Consider the following 17259-nt stretch of genomic DNA (forward strand, 5'->3'; position numbering starts at 1 on the left):
CTATAATTTCAAAAAAGTTAGACATGAAAACTGAAAAAAAATTAAAACTTAAAAAAATAAAACTTTAAAGAAAATAGGAGGTTTTATGCAAAATCTCACAAAATATAACCTTGTTTTGGATATATGTTCAAGTTTCTTTCTAAAAATTACTAGAAATTAAAGACATGTTCTGTAAAGTAAGGGATACAAACATCAAATATAAAAATAACAGGGGTAGAAATGTAACTTTATTACAGCAGGATATAACAGACATTAACATAAAAGAACAGGGGCTAAAAGGTAAATGAATCGAGCAAGGACTTGACCGGTATTAGTGGAATTGACTAGGGGTATTTTAGTTTCCTGTTTAACCGTATAAAAGCAACCGAACATTCGAGAATTCTGAAAATTCAAAAAAAAATCAGAGCTTCGTTCTTATGCTGTGAAGAATTTTTTTTTCTTTTGTTCCCCTTCTGCAAAAAAACCCTTTAAGGGTTCGATCCTCCACCACAGGCTGCTAGATTGGCTTGTCGGTTGGGTTGTCGAAAAAGGGTAGCAACAGAGGTGGGCGACACGGCGGTGACGAGAGAGAAAAAAATGGTATTCTTCCCCTTCTGCACTCTTTTGTTTTTTTGTTTTTCAGAAACCAGGGGTCGTCGGATACTAGTGACCCACTACAATCTTTTTCATTTTTTTTGTTATCTGTTAACGAAAAAGAGAAAAAAAACTTTCTTATCCTCTTTCAAAAATGGCATTCACCGCCGGCAACTCAAGGGCAGCGACTGGAGCAGTCCGGTGCCGACGTTTGAAGATTGAGATGTTTTTTTTTTTTCAGGCGACAAAAAAACAAAAAGGTTTTCCTTTTTTGGTGACTCTCCAGAGACTGGACGCAGACCCCGATACGGGGTCTGTGTTATTTATTTTATTATTTTTTTAAGGTAAACTAATGGGACCCTAGAAACGCAAAGGGTTTCATTACAGAGGTTTTTTCAAATAAAAAAAATCCCACGAAAGAAAAAAAAATCCCTTTTCTGTTTCAAATAGACCTGATTCAAGGTCTCCTTTATTTTCGAAAAATAGAACAAAAAAATAAAAGAAGTTTAGCTTTCAGCGAGGTAGGTCACCGAAATCTGGTGACCATCCTGTCTTTCTCATAAGAAAAAAAATGATCCAGTTAAATCTGACGACCTACCTTATTATTATTATTATTATTATTATTATTATTATTATTATTATTATTATTATTATATATTCTCTGATTGGCGGATTTCCATCGACTGAGGTTGGAAATCTGATGACAGGGAATGCAGGGTCACTAAATTTGACTCGGTTAGGCCCTTCCAAATACAACAACCCTTAAACTAAAGGGAAATGGGCACTAATCTTCCTCATGTTTGTTTTTTCAGTGATTGTTGATTGGTCTTTTGTGGCTTCAAGCATCAAACGATGATTCAAAACCCGGATTCGAAGATGGCACTGCGCACACCATGAACCTAGCTTTGATACCACTGAAGAGAAGAAAATGAGCCTAAGTGCGCAAAAATAAAAAGGTACATAACAGGCCTTCTTCAGGAGGGAGTCTTCTCTCACTTTTTTGTATATTATGTTTCTGAGTGAGAACCTCTTCCTTATAAGGAAGAGATGTGTTGGTTATTTTCACCCTCTTGGGTAGCCGTTACCCAGCTGTTGGGACTTACCGATTTTCTCTTTAAGGAGAGAAAATCAATAACCATTTTTGCCTTATGCTTCTCCAAATAAAGTACGTTCAAATATGCTTTATTTGGATAAGGCCCTCTTATCGAGTGGTTTTATATGTTGGAGAGAGAGTGGGCCCACCTCTTTCCTCAACGCATAAACCCGTGCATGAAAACATGGGCACTGCAGTCATGTTTGACCAACATGCTGAACATTTAAATGAGGCACTCAGTGGTAATTGAGAACCTTTGATTGAATTGTTTTTCTCAGTTTGATGATTGATTGCTAGTTATGCCAAATAGTGGCAGGTTTGCTTCAAGGCATAATTATAGAGAAATTTGAGATCTAACTAGTTAAGATGAATGTGTACCAGATTGAGCATGGTGTAAATGTCTATTTATCTATTTAGAGACCAAAATAGTGATTACATCCATGTTCTATTTGTTCTCAGTCAACACAGATCCCATTGTGTAATTTTTCTTTTCTATTTCCTAACTAAGGATAGACTGAAAGAACAATGCAGTCATCCTTAAAGCCATTTATTGTCATTGCCTAATCCATTGTCTTTTTAAGTCGAATATGAAGACTCATCAATTTCAATTAATGGAGATCACAATGTGTGCTGAATGCCATGGCATTTGCGTCCCACTTAAGCAGGCAATCAGTATACTCATAAAATATCAGATTTGACCCACTCGTAGGATGCAATTTTGGTGGCTCATATAGTGCAAGTATATATGTCAGATGTGTAGTTGGTGGTAGTTAACAATTTCATTGGTGGGCTGATGATGGTGCAATGTGGACCATAAATTTTGTCATTCATTAGAAACTACCTTAACATCGGGATGACCTAGTCGGTCCTATTTTTTATTCAGATTTGTATTTTTGTAATAACAACAGAAGTTTCAAGTTGGACCTATTTGTTAAGATGCACATTGAACCAGGACTCTCTCATAAGGATCGACCAGAAGGAGTCTCTACTGATGCAAAACTCTCTCAACAGGACCAGCTATCTAGAAGAGTCCAGATCAAAACTCAAGAGACCTAAGATAATGATAAATTTAATCTCAACGTACAAAGAAGTCCAAAGTAATTGAAGAGCTCAAAGATGAGAGTCAAAAAGAGGACTCCTTCAGGAAAAAATTGTGTGATCCTCAAGGTTCCTCAAATAATATTTTGTAATCACTATAAATAAGAAATAAAGATCTATAGCTCTCACATTGAGTGTGAGAGTGAGAGCCTTTTGCTCGTGGATATAGGCACTTCAAAGTGACCGAACCACGTTATATTTTGTGTCTTGTGTGTTCTTTTATGGTAACAAAGCCATCCATATTAGACACCCTCTGATCTGCGGATACTTATGGTGATAGACCATAGCTCAAGCTCGACATTATGATCTTCCTTCACTACAGTTGGTATAGTTCTCAATGCGATCTTTATGTCAATGCCTAGTAATGTTCACCATTATTTTGCCATCAAACTGAACTCGGAGAATTATCTTCTCTGGGAATCTCAATTCATCCCTATTTTGCATACCTATAATTTGATGGGTTACGTTGATGGTAGCAAACCTATGCCTCTTAAGCTCATGAAAAACTCTATGGATCTAAATCTTGATTATATATAATGGTTAAAATATGATCAACTTATTTTAAGTTGGATCATATCTTCTTTATCTGAACCCATTCATACATAAAATCGTGGGTCTCTAGTCAACTTATGTTGTATGGTCTGCTTTAAAGAGAACTTATGCTACTCAAACCAGATCTTGCATCATGCAACCTAAGTCAGTTGCAGGATTTAAAGAAAGGAAGTAAATTTGTTGGTGAATGCTTTCAGCAAACTAAAGTCATTACTCATTTACTGAATGTGGCCTCTAAGCTGGTCGATGAAGAAGACAAGATCCTCTAAATCTTGAGAGGTCTGCCAAATGAATACCTGGCATTTAAGACATCTATAGAAACTTGAAAAGAGTCCATTACCCTGGATGAATTGCAGAGTTTACTCTTGGTTCATGAAGCATGAATAAAAGAATTTGAGGAGTCTACCTACGACATGTCTGGACCCTTGACAAATTTCTCTGTCAGACAACCTAGTTGTGGCAAAAGCGGTCGTGGGAATAATAGAGGTCATGGTAGGTCTGGTGGCAAGTTTAATAACAATAATCAAGTAGACAGGCCATGTGTTGTATGTCAATATTATAATAAGTCTGGTCAATGAGCATGTCAGTGTTATCATATTGAAAATATGTCAAAAAATCAGTCTACCTCTCCTCCTTCGGTTACTCTTCATGTTGTGCCTCACTCAAATTCAATCTCTTATAGTGATGAAGGGTGGTACCTAGATATAGGAGTTACTCATCATGTCACCAATGACATCAACAATTTATCCATTTACAATGAATTTCAAGGCCCTGATTTTGTGAAGATTGGTGATAGTTTAGGTTTGCAAATCAATCATATTGGTTCTTCTAAATTTCAAGATGATTTACTTATGAAGGATATTTTACATGTGCCAAGCATTACAAAAAATCTTTTATCTGTCCAAAGATTCTGCAAGGATAATAATGTCTTCTTTGAATTTTATGCTAATCGTTGTTATGCAAAGGATCTTTGCACCATGAACTTCATTCTTCAAAGAACAAGTAAAAAAAGTCTTTACAAGATCAATATTAGGAAGACACTGAAAGAAACTCATGTTAGTGAGAGGGCGTTCATTGGTCAGTGGCATAAAAGATTTGGGCACTCAGCTTTGCGTGTGGTTCAACAGATATTAGCCAAGTTTGATTTGCCATATAAAAAACTTTCTAGTAGTAATGTTTGTGAAGCATGCTTAAAAGGCAAAATTCATAATTTACCTTTTGAGTGATCCTCTCACACTCATTTTGAACCTTTAGATATTATTTATTCTGATGTGTGGGGTCCTGCCCCAGTAATTGGTAATAATGGTGCTAAATATTATATTACTTTAATTGGTGGGTACTCAAAATTAACTTGGCTTTATCTACTTAAGCACAAATTTGAAGTTGCTAATGGTTTCAAAATTTTCAAAATTCTTGTTGAAAATCTGGTGGAAAGAAAAATAAAGTATTTTCATATTGATTGGGGTGGAGAATATCAGGCACTCTTCAAAGTTTTAGTTGAGTATAGAATAGATCACAGAACATCTTGTCCATACACTCATGAGTAGAATGGAGTTGCTGAACAAAAGCATTGACATATTGTCGATACTGGATTGGCCATGATGGCACATGGCTGGAATACCAACCAAGTACTGTATGTTTGCTTTTAATATTGTAGTTTATCTCATTAATTGTATCCCTCTAAGACTGGTTTTGGTATTTCACCTTTGAAAAAATCATTCAATTATGATCCTGATTATAATTTTTTAAAGGTTTTTTTATATGCTTGTTATCCCAATCTTAGACCAAACAAGAACCATAAACTTTATTTTAAGCTTGAAAAATGTGTGTTTATGGGTTATGCTCCTCGACATCATGAATATTATTGCCTTAGCTTATCCTCTGGCAAAATGTATACATCACGCCATGTCATATTTGATGAATATTTGTATCTTTTTCAGAGCCCAAAATCCAATGTCTCAAGAAAAGAGTTTTATTTCTTGTATCCATTCTCAAAACCCTATTACTATTACCTCATCAACCCTCTCTGATAAAAATGTTCCACTAGAATCCCCATATACGTGAACCTTTATCCAATCCATATTAATAGGGTCTCACACCCCTATCTCCTATTTCAAGTGATTCATCTCAGTGTTGTAATCATGAACCAGCACCACAAACCCAATAACTAGAACCCACCTAATGATGACATGATTCCAAGATGAGACATCAAAACCCAAGGTTTTTCAGGCCTTTAAATACCCTATACCTTTAGCCCTCCTTACTCTCCTACAAGAACAAAAACCTATCTCCTTCAAACAGGTCTTTCAGGATACTAAATGGAGTAATGCTATGCAAAAAGAATATGATGCTCTCATCCATAACAATACATAGACTCTAGTGTTAGTAGATAGTGCGCCACATATTGTAGGATGTAAATGGATTTATAAAATTAAACTCAAAGCGGATGGTACTTTAGAATGATATAAAGTCTGACTTGTTGCAAAAGGATACAGTTAACAAGCAGGTCTAGACTATTTTGAAACCTTCAGCTATGTCGTTAAGCTGGTCACCATAAGATTGATCTTCTCTCTTGCTATTAATCATGGATGGCCTATCAAACAATTGGATGTCCAAAATGCCTTTTTGCATGGATGTCTTTCTGAAGATGTGTATATGCAGCATCTGCCTGGTTTTGAAAGTTCTCAATTCTTTGCAAATGTTTATAAGCTCCAAAAGCCTTGTATGGCATCAAGCACTCTCCTAAAGCTTGGTTTGCTAGGTTAAGTTCTTGTCTTCAGACACTTGGGTTCATTGGTGCCAAGACTAAAACATCCTTTCGTATGATTGATCAAGGTACAACCTATGTTCTTATATATGTGGATGACATTATTGTTAGGAGCAGCTCCTCGGCTATGATTAAAGGTCTTATTTCAAAACTCAATAATTAATTTGCTATCAAAGATCTAGGACCTCTATATTTTTTCTTGGGCATTGAAGCTATGTTTAGCAAGCATGGGCTTGTAAAATCACAAATAAAATACATTCTTCATCTACTTGTCATGACATCTATGTAGGGCATCAAACCTATCTCCATGCATGTGGCATTATCTCCTATTTTATCTGCTAATACTAGTACAAAATTCAATGATCCTACCCTTTACAGGAGCATCATAGGAGTGTTACAATATGTTACTTTGACTCATCCGGATATATCTTTTGTTGTCAACAAGGTTTGTCGATTTATGCATGCTCCAACTGATATCCATTGAGCATCTTTTAAACAGACCATTCACAACAGTTTTCTCTTAGCACCATCCTCTGATCAGGTGCTCTCAACCTACTCTGATGCGGATTGGGTCGGTTGTCTTGATGATGGTCGGTCTACCAATGGCTATACTATTTTCTTTGGATCTAGTTTAATTTCATGGAGTTCTAAAAAACATGCTATTGTATCCAAATTCAACACTAAATCCAAATATCGAGCCATTGCTAATGTCACTGTAGAGTTAACACAAGTCAAATATCTACTGCAAGAACTTCTATTCTCATGCCCATATTCGCCCACATTGTGGTGTGATAATGTTGGAGCCACATAGTTAGTAGCTTATTCTGTGTTTCATAGTCGCAGTAAATATATTGAAATTGACCTTCATTTTATTAGAGAAAAGAGTGCTCAACATATTCTTTGCATTAAGTATATCTCTACCCAAGATCAAATTGCAAACATTTTGACTAAACATCTCTCTTTCATGTGTCATCACCAGTAGACCTGCAAGCTCAATGTGCTTCCTACCCTATTGAACTTGATAGGGGTTGTTAAGATACACATTGAACCAAGACTCTCTCAGAATGATCAACCAGAAGGAGTCTCTGCTGATGCAGAACTCTCTCAATAGAATTAGCTATCTGAGAGTCTCAACACCCAAGAGACCCAAGATAATAATAAGATTGAATCCCAATGTAGAGAGAAGTCTAATGTAATTAAAGAGCTCAAATATTAGAGTCACAGAGAGGACTCCAGGAAAAAATGTGTGATCTTGAAGGTTCCTCAAATAATATCTTGTAATCACTATAAATAAGAAATAAGGAAGATCTATAGCTCTCACGTTGAGTGTGAGAGTGCAAGCCTTTTGCCAGTGGAAGTAGGCACTTCAAAGTGATTGAACCACGTTATATTTTGTGTCTTGTGTATGCTTTTATTGTTGGTATTTCTGTTGGTGATGATCTTTGGGTTGCTAGCTTGAGGTATCCAGAATTGCTTGTGTGATTAAGTTATAGTTTTTTCTTTATTTTTTCTAGTGTCCATCTTTTCTTCTGCAATGTACTTATGTCACCCTCAATCATAATCCAATATTTTATGTTCTAGTGGCAAATGCTAGAGTAAGATCCGAAACTATATTCAAATCAGACTTGGATTTACAAACTTGAATTATTTTCAGATTTAGACCAGATGTGGATCAATGTTTTATGTATCTAATCCAACCCTCTTGTACCTTGTATATGTAAAATTAAACCTTGATTTTGGTTTAAACTTCTTTTATATAGAGAATACTCAGAGCATCTTATTCCTATGCAGAAAAGAATAACGTGGATTTCAGCCACGCAACTAAGCAAGTAAGCAAATAAGTACACAAAAATTTATACATTTTTGTTGCTGAGTTGCTTGGTCGGCCGATGTTGCTTGGTTGAAAGCAGGTGTGGCTGTTTTAGATGTTGATCTGGCAGAGAACAAACTGCTGACTGAAAGCAGGTGTGGCCGATGTTGCTTGGCTGAAAGTTCAATGTATGTGGTTCAAGATGTTTGTTGTGAGGGCATTGTCATGAATAATATGTTCTTCGGAGCTTGTAAGCATTTGAATAAAATTATTATTTTTTTGTGGTGTCTGTGTGCACACGTTCGTGTGGACATGCATGTGTTTGTGTGTAACATTGATCAATTCATTTTCTTTTAAGATGAAAGTCCTCATGTGTCCGTGCATGTGGACATGTGTGCTATTTATGTAAATACATTTATCTATTAATGTAAACACAAAAATTTAAACAGATTTAAAATAAATATAAAATATATAACTAAAATCTTCTTTTTCATATAAAAAACTATTAGTGATGGTTGAAACCGTCACCATTGGTAAAGTGTTGTTTTTCAAAGCAAAGACATACAATGATAGCCAAAGCCATTGTTGTAGGTACCCTCTTGTGACGAAAAGTAAATGTCGCTAGAGATTTTATTTAGTGATGTTTGACATGTTGCTAATACATTTAGTGACAGTTCTTTGGACTTTTAGTTATAGATCTTGGGGCCTTTAGTGAAGAAAAAGTCTGTCACTAAAAGTCTATTTTATTGTAGTGCACACCGGGTTATCACCTTAGAAGCAAGGCAACATGTACTCGCACGCTTTTTATGGATATTCACCACAGAGCAAGGCAGGATTCTTGGAGAAACGAAGACTTGATCTCTATGGTGAAGGATAAAGAATAGTTGCTTAAAGAAGTTGAATAAAGTTTAGAGAGAGTATCTAACCTAGCCTCAAGAACAAATCACTTTTGATGGGGGAGTGAAATGATACATGCACGCTCCTACCAGAAGTCGTGTGCTTGTAAGTTCGGACTTCTTGTACTTGGGCATACTTGTATTGGGTCCATGTAGGAATGAGTGAATCCACATGAGTATACTTAGCCTAGCTCACCATACTATAAATAGGTGTAGGCCATCGTATTTCGGCATCTCTTTGTAATTGAAGTTGCATCTTGAAGAGCTTTCTCATAGTGAGCTCTTGAAAGGATCCCTACCTTCAAATAGTGATTTGGCTCCTAGACTCTAGATTCATCTAATATTTAAGAGAATAAACTACATCTATCTACTTCAATCTCATCAACCATAGTGTCCTAGCCCTCCATCTAGTTAGTCAACCTCCCTAAGCTTCATCCTCCAAAAAACCATTCAATTTCACTACAAGTGATCTCTATCACCCCCGGAACCCTATCAACAAGGCCTTCTTATTAAGTTCCAATTATGGTTTAGGAGGGTTCTTTGAGAGGTTTTTTTTACGAAAAATGATTGTACTCTATGGAAAAAATGATGTGTTTTTCAAAAAACCCTATATTTTTTAAAATCTACTCGATATCCAAAACTGTACATATATGGCTTTAAAGGTCCATTTTAACCTTCGTACGAGCGGACCTCCTGAGGTTCGCGCAATATATCGGTCTGCTCATCAGCTATAGCAAACACTTACTTAAATGTAGATTCATACAATTTTTTTTTAACCTCACGAAGTTCGCATAACCAAATTTGTGAACCTCCTGTAACTCAAACCTGTCGAAGTTCGCAAATGTTTCACTAAATTCACATATATTGTACAAAGTTCTCATAACCAAATATGTGAACTTTCAGTAACTGAAATATTAGAAACTTCACAAATATTCTACTAAATTCACATATCTTGTATAAAGTTTGCATGACCAAACATGCGAACTTTCAATAACTGAAACCTTAGAAACTTCACAAATATTCTACAGAATTCACATATATAGTACAAAGTTCACATAGGGTCATGCTGATCTCATTTAAGCAACTGATAAGATCTGCAAATAAGTAACGATCTGTGAATATAATACATTACAAAGTTTCATAAAATTTGCATGCTCATTAAATCATATATAAAGTCATTTTGTTCATTTTATTTCTTTCGCTTGGAAAAAACCCTAACTCTTTTTTCTCTAGAACCCTTAGCATTTTTCTTCTTTCTTTACAATGATTCTCGTGAAATTTTTTGTTGCATTTCGATGAAGTTGTGGTATCCTTCACATCGAGTTCTCAGGTTAGGTCAAAACTTGAGTTCCATAGCCCCTTGCGTATTTGTGTTATTTTATTTTAAACTTTTTATTTTGTTTGTAAGAATGCAATTTTATCAAGCCCTAGTCCTTCAGAGTTCAAGCCTTAATGGCGACCATTAGACCTAACATAAATGCCTTAAGACCTAATATCATATCTTTATAGCTATTTATTAAAAACCAAGGTAAAATTAGAGGAGAAAATTTTCAGTGAAGCCAAGTGTCGCTATCTTAGACCAACCTAAAAGGAAAAAAATCTAAAGTGTAGAAATCTCAAATGTAGGAATCAACTTGTTAGGCAGGTTCTAATTTTGAGAAGAAAAAAAAGAAAGCAAAAACCTTTGACTTTATATGATCAAGCATTTATGGTTGTCTATAAATGCATGTCATATTGCGTATCATAGTCACTGAATTTATTGTGTAATGTTTATTATGTTTAAGGATTTTTTTATAGTATCTTAGGTAGTTTGCGATGAATACTTATAAATATTAATCTAAATGTGCCAACAAAAAGAGATCTAAAACCCCATCTCAACCCCCAAGCAAGGACCTAGTTGTAGTGCCTAAGGTATAATCAATGTGTCGAGTCATATGTATATACAACCAATGGTACAATTTTATGTATGTATTTATATTCATTTTTCAATTGGTGATGAGAATATGTTATTGACATAGAAAGCAAAAGGCATCAGCCACCATAATCGAAAGAACATGAATTTTACAAACTTTGTTGGCAAGTGACATAAGTGTTAGGTTTGCACGTTCTTTTGTTTGTTCCTTTCTTACGTTTGTATGTACACTCATTTGAATATAACAAGAATGTATTACATATTGCTCTTATGTAACATCTAGCAAGATTTATAGAAAGACTACAAGTGGCTCACAAGAAGAACATGACAGACAAAATGAAACTGTCAAAAACCATTTACCTTACCTCATATTTCTCTGTGAGTCTTAAAAGTGGAATTTCTCATGTTTTCAACTAACTAATAGAAACTAACTAGTAAACATTAATTGTTCACAGCAAATGGTCAAAACTAATGAGAAGCAAGATGGGGGCTCATGGATGCTTAGAGACCGGCTAATTGTCATATTTGTTTAATGAAGCTGACAAGGTATCCACTCTATAACTTTGCATAATTACAAAACATAAATTTGCACTTGCACAACAACTTTAAACTCGATTTATATTATAGATCTTAATTCTTGTCAATTGGGGCAACCAACACTGGATTTTTTGAGAAATAAATGTGAATGTGAAAGAGTTCAAACTGTATAATTCTATGAGCAACACAACTAATGCAGATAAGAACATAAAAAATATAATACAATATTATTACTTATTCAATAATGTGTTTATTGCTCTCTTGTACTTGGTAGATTTAATGTTGGCATTACAGGTTCATTTTTTTGCAATGTAGTTTGGCTACGACTGTTACAATGATTGGATGGTCTGACTCATGGATGGTATTCCCCAACAAAAAATAGGTAATTTGCATATTTTTGTTTATTCAATTTGTACATGTACATGTTCTTGATTTAGTATATAATTTTTATAGGTATGATTATGGTATATTTATTGTACTGTACATGCACGAATTGGGTAGAAACAATGAATTAAATGTTACGCAAGTATGTGTTTATGTGTTATTTTGTTAAGTTTTTTAAATATAATCTATAATTATTTGTTTGTTAATAACTTTTTTTTCAGAATGATATAACAAAAATCAAGAAGCATATGATTCAATTCTATAAACTCATGAGAAATAAGACAACTTCAGAGGATGCCAAAAAGAAGGCTGAGGAGGAGGCAAAAAACCAAAAAGGACAGCAACAGAACAAAAAATGTTCAAAGGGTAAATAAAAGGTATGGAATGAAACATCTGATAATCAGGTGCTAGAGGATGAGACATCAAACAATGAGGTGTCGGAGGACAAGACATTAGAAGTTGAGTTGTGGGCAATTCTCGAGACTATACGTTGATTACTATTATAAAACATTGGATGTAAATTTGATATATTATTAAATATAAATTTGACAAATTTTTTTATGTTTATAAATTATTGATATTCTTTTAATATTCAATGTTATGTATGTTATTAATTGTAAGTTTGAATTTGAATTATGTCAATGTATTGGACTTTGTTCTCTAGCTGTAAATTTGAATTTGTAAGTTCTGAATGTTCTAATTTGTGAAGATGAGGAAGTCTGCAAAAAAATATTTGTAAAAAACAATAAATATTTGTGAGAATGAGAAAGTCCATAAAAAATATTTGCAAAAAGTAACAAATATTTGTGAACAATAGGGCATTTACGAGGATGCGGAAGTCTGAAAAAAAGATTTGTGAAAATGACCAATATTTGCAAGGATAAAGAAGTCTGCAAATCTTTTTGTGAACTACCTCATCCTCGCAAATATTGATCCTATTGTTTGTAAATTATTTTTTGCATACTTCCTCACCCTCACAAATCTTGGTCATTTTTCACAAATTTTTTTGTGGACTTCCTCATCCTCGCTAATCTTGGTCATTTTTTTTTTCAGACTTCCTCATCCTCGCAAATTGACAACTTTACTTGTTCAATTCAAATTTATAGCATTTACATAATTCACATGTTACAATCAAACTTACCTGCTTAATTCAAATTTACAGCATTTTACACAATTTACTTGTTACATTCAAATTCACCTGCTCAATTCAAATTAAACCTAGAATGAAATTAAACATACAAACATGTTTAAAGAATATCTCAAACTTATAAAACATAATGTACAAAATATCCAAAATAGATAAGTAACAATGTACAAAACATCTAGAACTTACAAAACATAATATACAAAACATCCAAAACTTACAAAACATCGAATATTAAAAGAACATCAAAAAAATATCAAATTTACATCTAAAGATTTACAATAGTAATCAAATTTATAATGAATCATTGTTATATATATATATATATATATATATATATAAAATCAAAGATGAAAGATATTTTTGTGGATACATCAGACGCTCGTAGGTCTTCGATGACCCGATCCTTATTAGTGATAAGGTTGGCTTGAGTTAGTATAATGAACTCATTTGCTTGAAGCATCTCTTTCAGCATATGGATTTCAACCAACGAAGAGTCGATTGGTCATTTTCTCCACTTGTCGTCCTTACGTGCTTCATACCCCTCGCCCTAAGTTTCTCCTCCTCAATGACCCACTTTGCAAAGGGACTGCTTGTAAACTTGAGGTTGGCAGCAACTACATCTTCATCATCACAGGCACGTACCATGAATGACAAGTCGATATCTTGACCACCTTTGCACCAGTCTTCAAGTTTCGAAGAGAAAGATTGTGAAGTAATCCTTTGTCTGGTTCTTCATTGTGCACAAGCCTGTTTTGTTGACTGCATAAGGGTGATTTGGTGAATGTTGAACAAAACCAAACTGTCAGACCACTCGGCTGGCCATTTGATGCACAACTTTATTCATATTGTGCAACTAAATATCCCTAATCACGATATCTTTTGCTTGCACAACTACATATGAATGGCCGTCTTCCTCCACATCTTCATAAGGGCACCATGTTATCTTCAGACCAAAGTTTTATTCATGGTTAGTCTTATATCACATTATTTATAAAAAATATAGGACATTATTTAAAGAATACTTGCATGTGCATTGATCAGCCCGAGCAATAATGCAGCGCAATGGTCCCTTCTCACGAGAGGACTCAACGTTCTTCTATCATAACCCTTTTGTTCATTGTATGGTTGACTCTATATTGCAACACGTAGAAATTCAGGAAAACGGTCACGTCTAAGGGGCCTTCCAATAGATGTGTTTTAATATCCAAACATACAAAGATTAATATAAGAATTAATACAGATTAATACACAGTATGGTAGATCAATAATGTTATAATGTTTGAGTACAATAAAAGAATAAATACCTCTAACAAAAAAATATGTCGTTCATGTTTCTTCTTCCATGCCTCGCACTACTCAAACTTTCATATAGAGCGAGACTATTGTGGAAAAAAGAGAGCGAGAAAGGGAAAGAGAAAGAAAGTGAAAATGGAAAGGAGAAGTGAGAAATGAAAAAGGAAAAGAAAGAGCAAAATAGGGATAGGTAAGCGGGGTGGGGTGGGGTGGGGTGAGGCGGGACAGGTCCGAAATGCTCAAAAAAACTTAACCTGGTATTATCGAGCCTTATCAAGCACAGTAGGCCGATCAAGCTCGGTTTGTTTGCTCAGTCCGAGCCTCAAAGCTAGTACAAGCTCAGCTCACGTGACGAGCTCGACTCATTACAGCATGAGCCGAGCTCAGCTCATTGTGTATCCCTATGGGTAGGCGATTATCTAGTACTAGTAGTATCTAAAGGGGTATTTAGGAAACATTAAGGGGCTAATAACGCTTATCCCCAATGGTCTATTATAGGGGCTAGACACCCCATTTGTAACAAGGTGGTATCAATCATAAAGGCATCTCTCTCTCTCTCTCTCTCTCTCTCTCTCTCTCTCTCTCTCTCTCTCTCTCCTTTGCCACGCATGCGCCCAGTCGAAATCAAAGGGATCACGTAACCAAATCGGTTCCATACATCCCTCAAGTCATCCTTGTGTTCGTACACCTCCTTGGGATTTCATCAATGCCAGTTGTTTTGATCAAAATCAGACTCCATAGATGTGTTTACATCTTCCATTTAGTGAAAATTGATATATAAATCACCAAAAACTGACTTATGTATACGATTTTTTGGCCATTCAAAAATCAACAGTTGACTAAACACAATATCTTGTGATTTAAAAAACATGTTTTTTTGTTGAAAAAATACTATCCAAGAGTTTATTTTTATTAAATCGCCCATGTTGAATTCATTGAACCTATCTATAAGGACAGATTTGACCAAAACGATTTGCATCATAAGATTTGTGGAACTGAACTGGTGGGTCTTGGATTCTCTCAGTCAAATATGCACTGTGCATTGTAAGAAATATGTTTTTTTCATTAAGCAATCTAACCCTATGGTTCGAACCTGAGACCTGTTGGTTGTGATAATTGACCTGAAAATCCAGCTATCTCTTTTGATCTTTGTGAGAAATTCTGTTATCTACATGGTTATTGTTGTGTAAAACGCAAGTCGGCTCATCCAAAAATATCTTGAGAAGTGCATATATGTATTGGAGCCTGGTTCTGTTGCACCACCTTGTTAGATTATTTTGCTGACAAATGACCTCATCAGTACTTATCTGGGTGTTGAATGAAGGTGAAAAAATATATACCCCAAGAGTGTATTGGATGGATCATTTTAAAGCTTATTAAATACATCAGAGTGCCTAATAAAAAAAAAATAATCCCAAAAATGCATCAGGGTTCTCCTTATGCTTTTTTTTTTTTATGATGAAGAATCCTTGCAAAAGTAAGGAAAAATACATGAGAGTCCCCACTTCCACCCTGCCTTATGTGGCCCACCTTTGAAAGATACTGGCACACCTGTGCACCAGTAGGGTTTGATCTAGTGTCTTCATCTCAGCACCCTCACAACCACCCCACCAGCCACGGGGCGACCCCTGCTGTGGTATTTTAAGCCTCTGATTCGTTTTGACCAACAGCTAAAAACGAGGTGTGAAGATGAATAAACGACAGAGAAGGGCGACGATGGTGGCATGATTTTAGGGTTTTCCTTTTTTCCTTTTTCTAAAATTAAAATATATATATATATATTTTTAAAAAGCTTATAAAATATCAACTTTGACTGCATCCAACCTGAAAGTGCCCCCATGACTTGGGCTATATGGCATACCCTAAACATAAGAATGAATTGGATCCAACAAGAGCCCGCTTGGGTGACAATCATGTCAGTGTCAGTTCACGTGGTTTTCATTCAAATCTACCATGAACTTCCTACTCAAGTGGACTTTGCCAAAGCTTACTTGAGTCTTGACCAAATTTTTTTTTAGACAGAGAAAGCTGGGGTTAGTCTGACCCCTACCAGTTATACAACTATACCATTGGGATACACAATGTGACGTGCACTAACTGCTCCTGCCAGACAAGCTGATAAAAAGAAATAGCTGCACAAGTAAGTTACTGCAAAAAGGTGTCATGAATGGGAGCGGGCACTTGGGGGAGTAGGTGCCTACAAAAGTTAGGTGCTTACCATGAGAACAAGCAAGGGTTTTAGTTTTAGGGGTGTTTTTCACAAATCTAACTACAAAATATGTTTGGCATAGTCGACTTGCTAAAAAATAATACTTAATTATATTTTTTCAATGAAAAAACATGATTGTTTATGCTTGAATACTTGTAAAAGTTTTAAGCCATTGATTTTCAAACCTTAAAAGAAACTACCCTTGTATTGGAATGGGACGATTCAATAATGCATTAGTATAAAATCAAAATGGAGAACACATCTATGTGGCCATATTTGAGAAAAACATGAAGGTTGTCTTTCTTTAATTCATAAACCTGGCTTACTGGCAGTAAGCACAGAACGGAGTAGGCAGCTACCCCTTATTCTCATAGATAGCACAAATCCGTTGTGTACGTATTTACTTAGCTAGAATTGTAATTGGTATGTCTGGATTTTGAAAATGGGTCCTATATCATATCTGGATCTGATCCGTATCATATAGTGTACTCTTGGATCTGTCGATGGAATGGGACCCTGCAGCAGTAGATTCACTGCAAACTGGTAGTAAAATACATTGTTGCTCAATAGGTAACGCAATATTCGTCTGGTTGCGCCCTGTTTCAACCTGGATCCAAACATGTTTATTTTGCCCAAATTCAACCTGGATCCAAATATACACCACCACATCTGTATCTAAATCCATTCCGGATTCAGCTATTAGAAGTGCCAACTGCTAGACCAAAGGAGTTTGGTGTAGCAGGATGGGCCTAGACCATTTGATGGACAGTCTAGGTTGAAATCCCATGGGCATCAACCCCTGCATAAGCCGAAGTTTGGCGGCTCCCTAAGGCAGAGGGTTAAGCCCTTGAAGTTTTACGCCGACATGAATAGAGACCGTAGTACGGCAGACTGAGCCAGCGCGGTTAGGTCTCTTCACCTGGGGCGGTTTCTCTGAGTAAAAAAAAAGTGGCAACTGCCAATCATTCGACCAGATCGGATCCCAGCC

At 35.5% G+C, this 17259-nt stretch overlaps 1 long non-coding RNA gene across 2 annotated transcripts; it reads left to right on the top strand.

Moving 5' to 3' along the window:
* The first annotated feature begins 410 nt into the window (after positions 1 to 410).
* LOC149818737 (uncharacterized) lies at positions 411 to 12293 on the top strand. 2 transcript variants are annotated; one of them, XR_016427287.1, is made up of 5 exons: positions 411 to 579; positions 1386 to 1529; positions 11157 to 11247; positions 11533 to 11620; positions 11844 to 12293. It is a non-coding gene; the product is annotated as an uncharacterized LOC149818737 (long non-coding RNA). The 2 variants fall into 2 exon arrangements; XR_016427288.1 differs by lacking the exon at positions 11157 to 11247.
* Positions 12294 to 17259: the final 4966 nt, after the last annotated feature.

The sequence above is a fragment of the Nuphar pumila genome, chromosome 13, assembly GCF_984573655.1.
Source record: "Nuphar pumila chromosome 13, dmNupPumi1.hap1.1, whole genome shotgun sequence".
Classification (NCBI taxonomy): domain Eukaryota; kingdom Viridiplantae; phylum Streptophyta; class Magnoliopsida; order Nymphaeales; family Nymphaeaceae; genus Nuphar; species Nuphar pumila.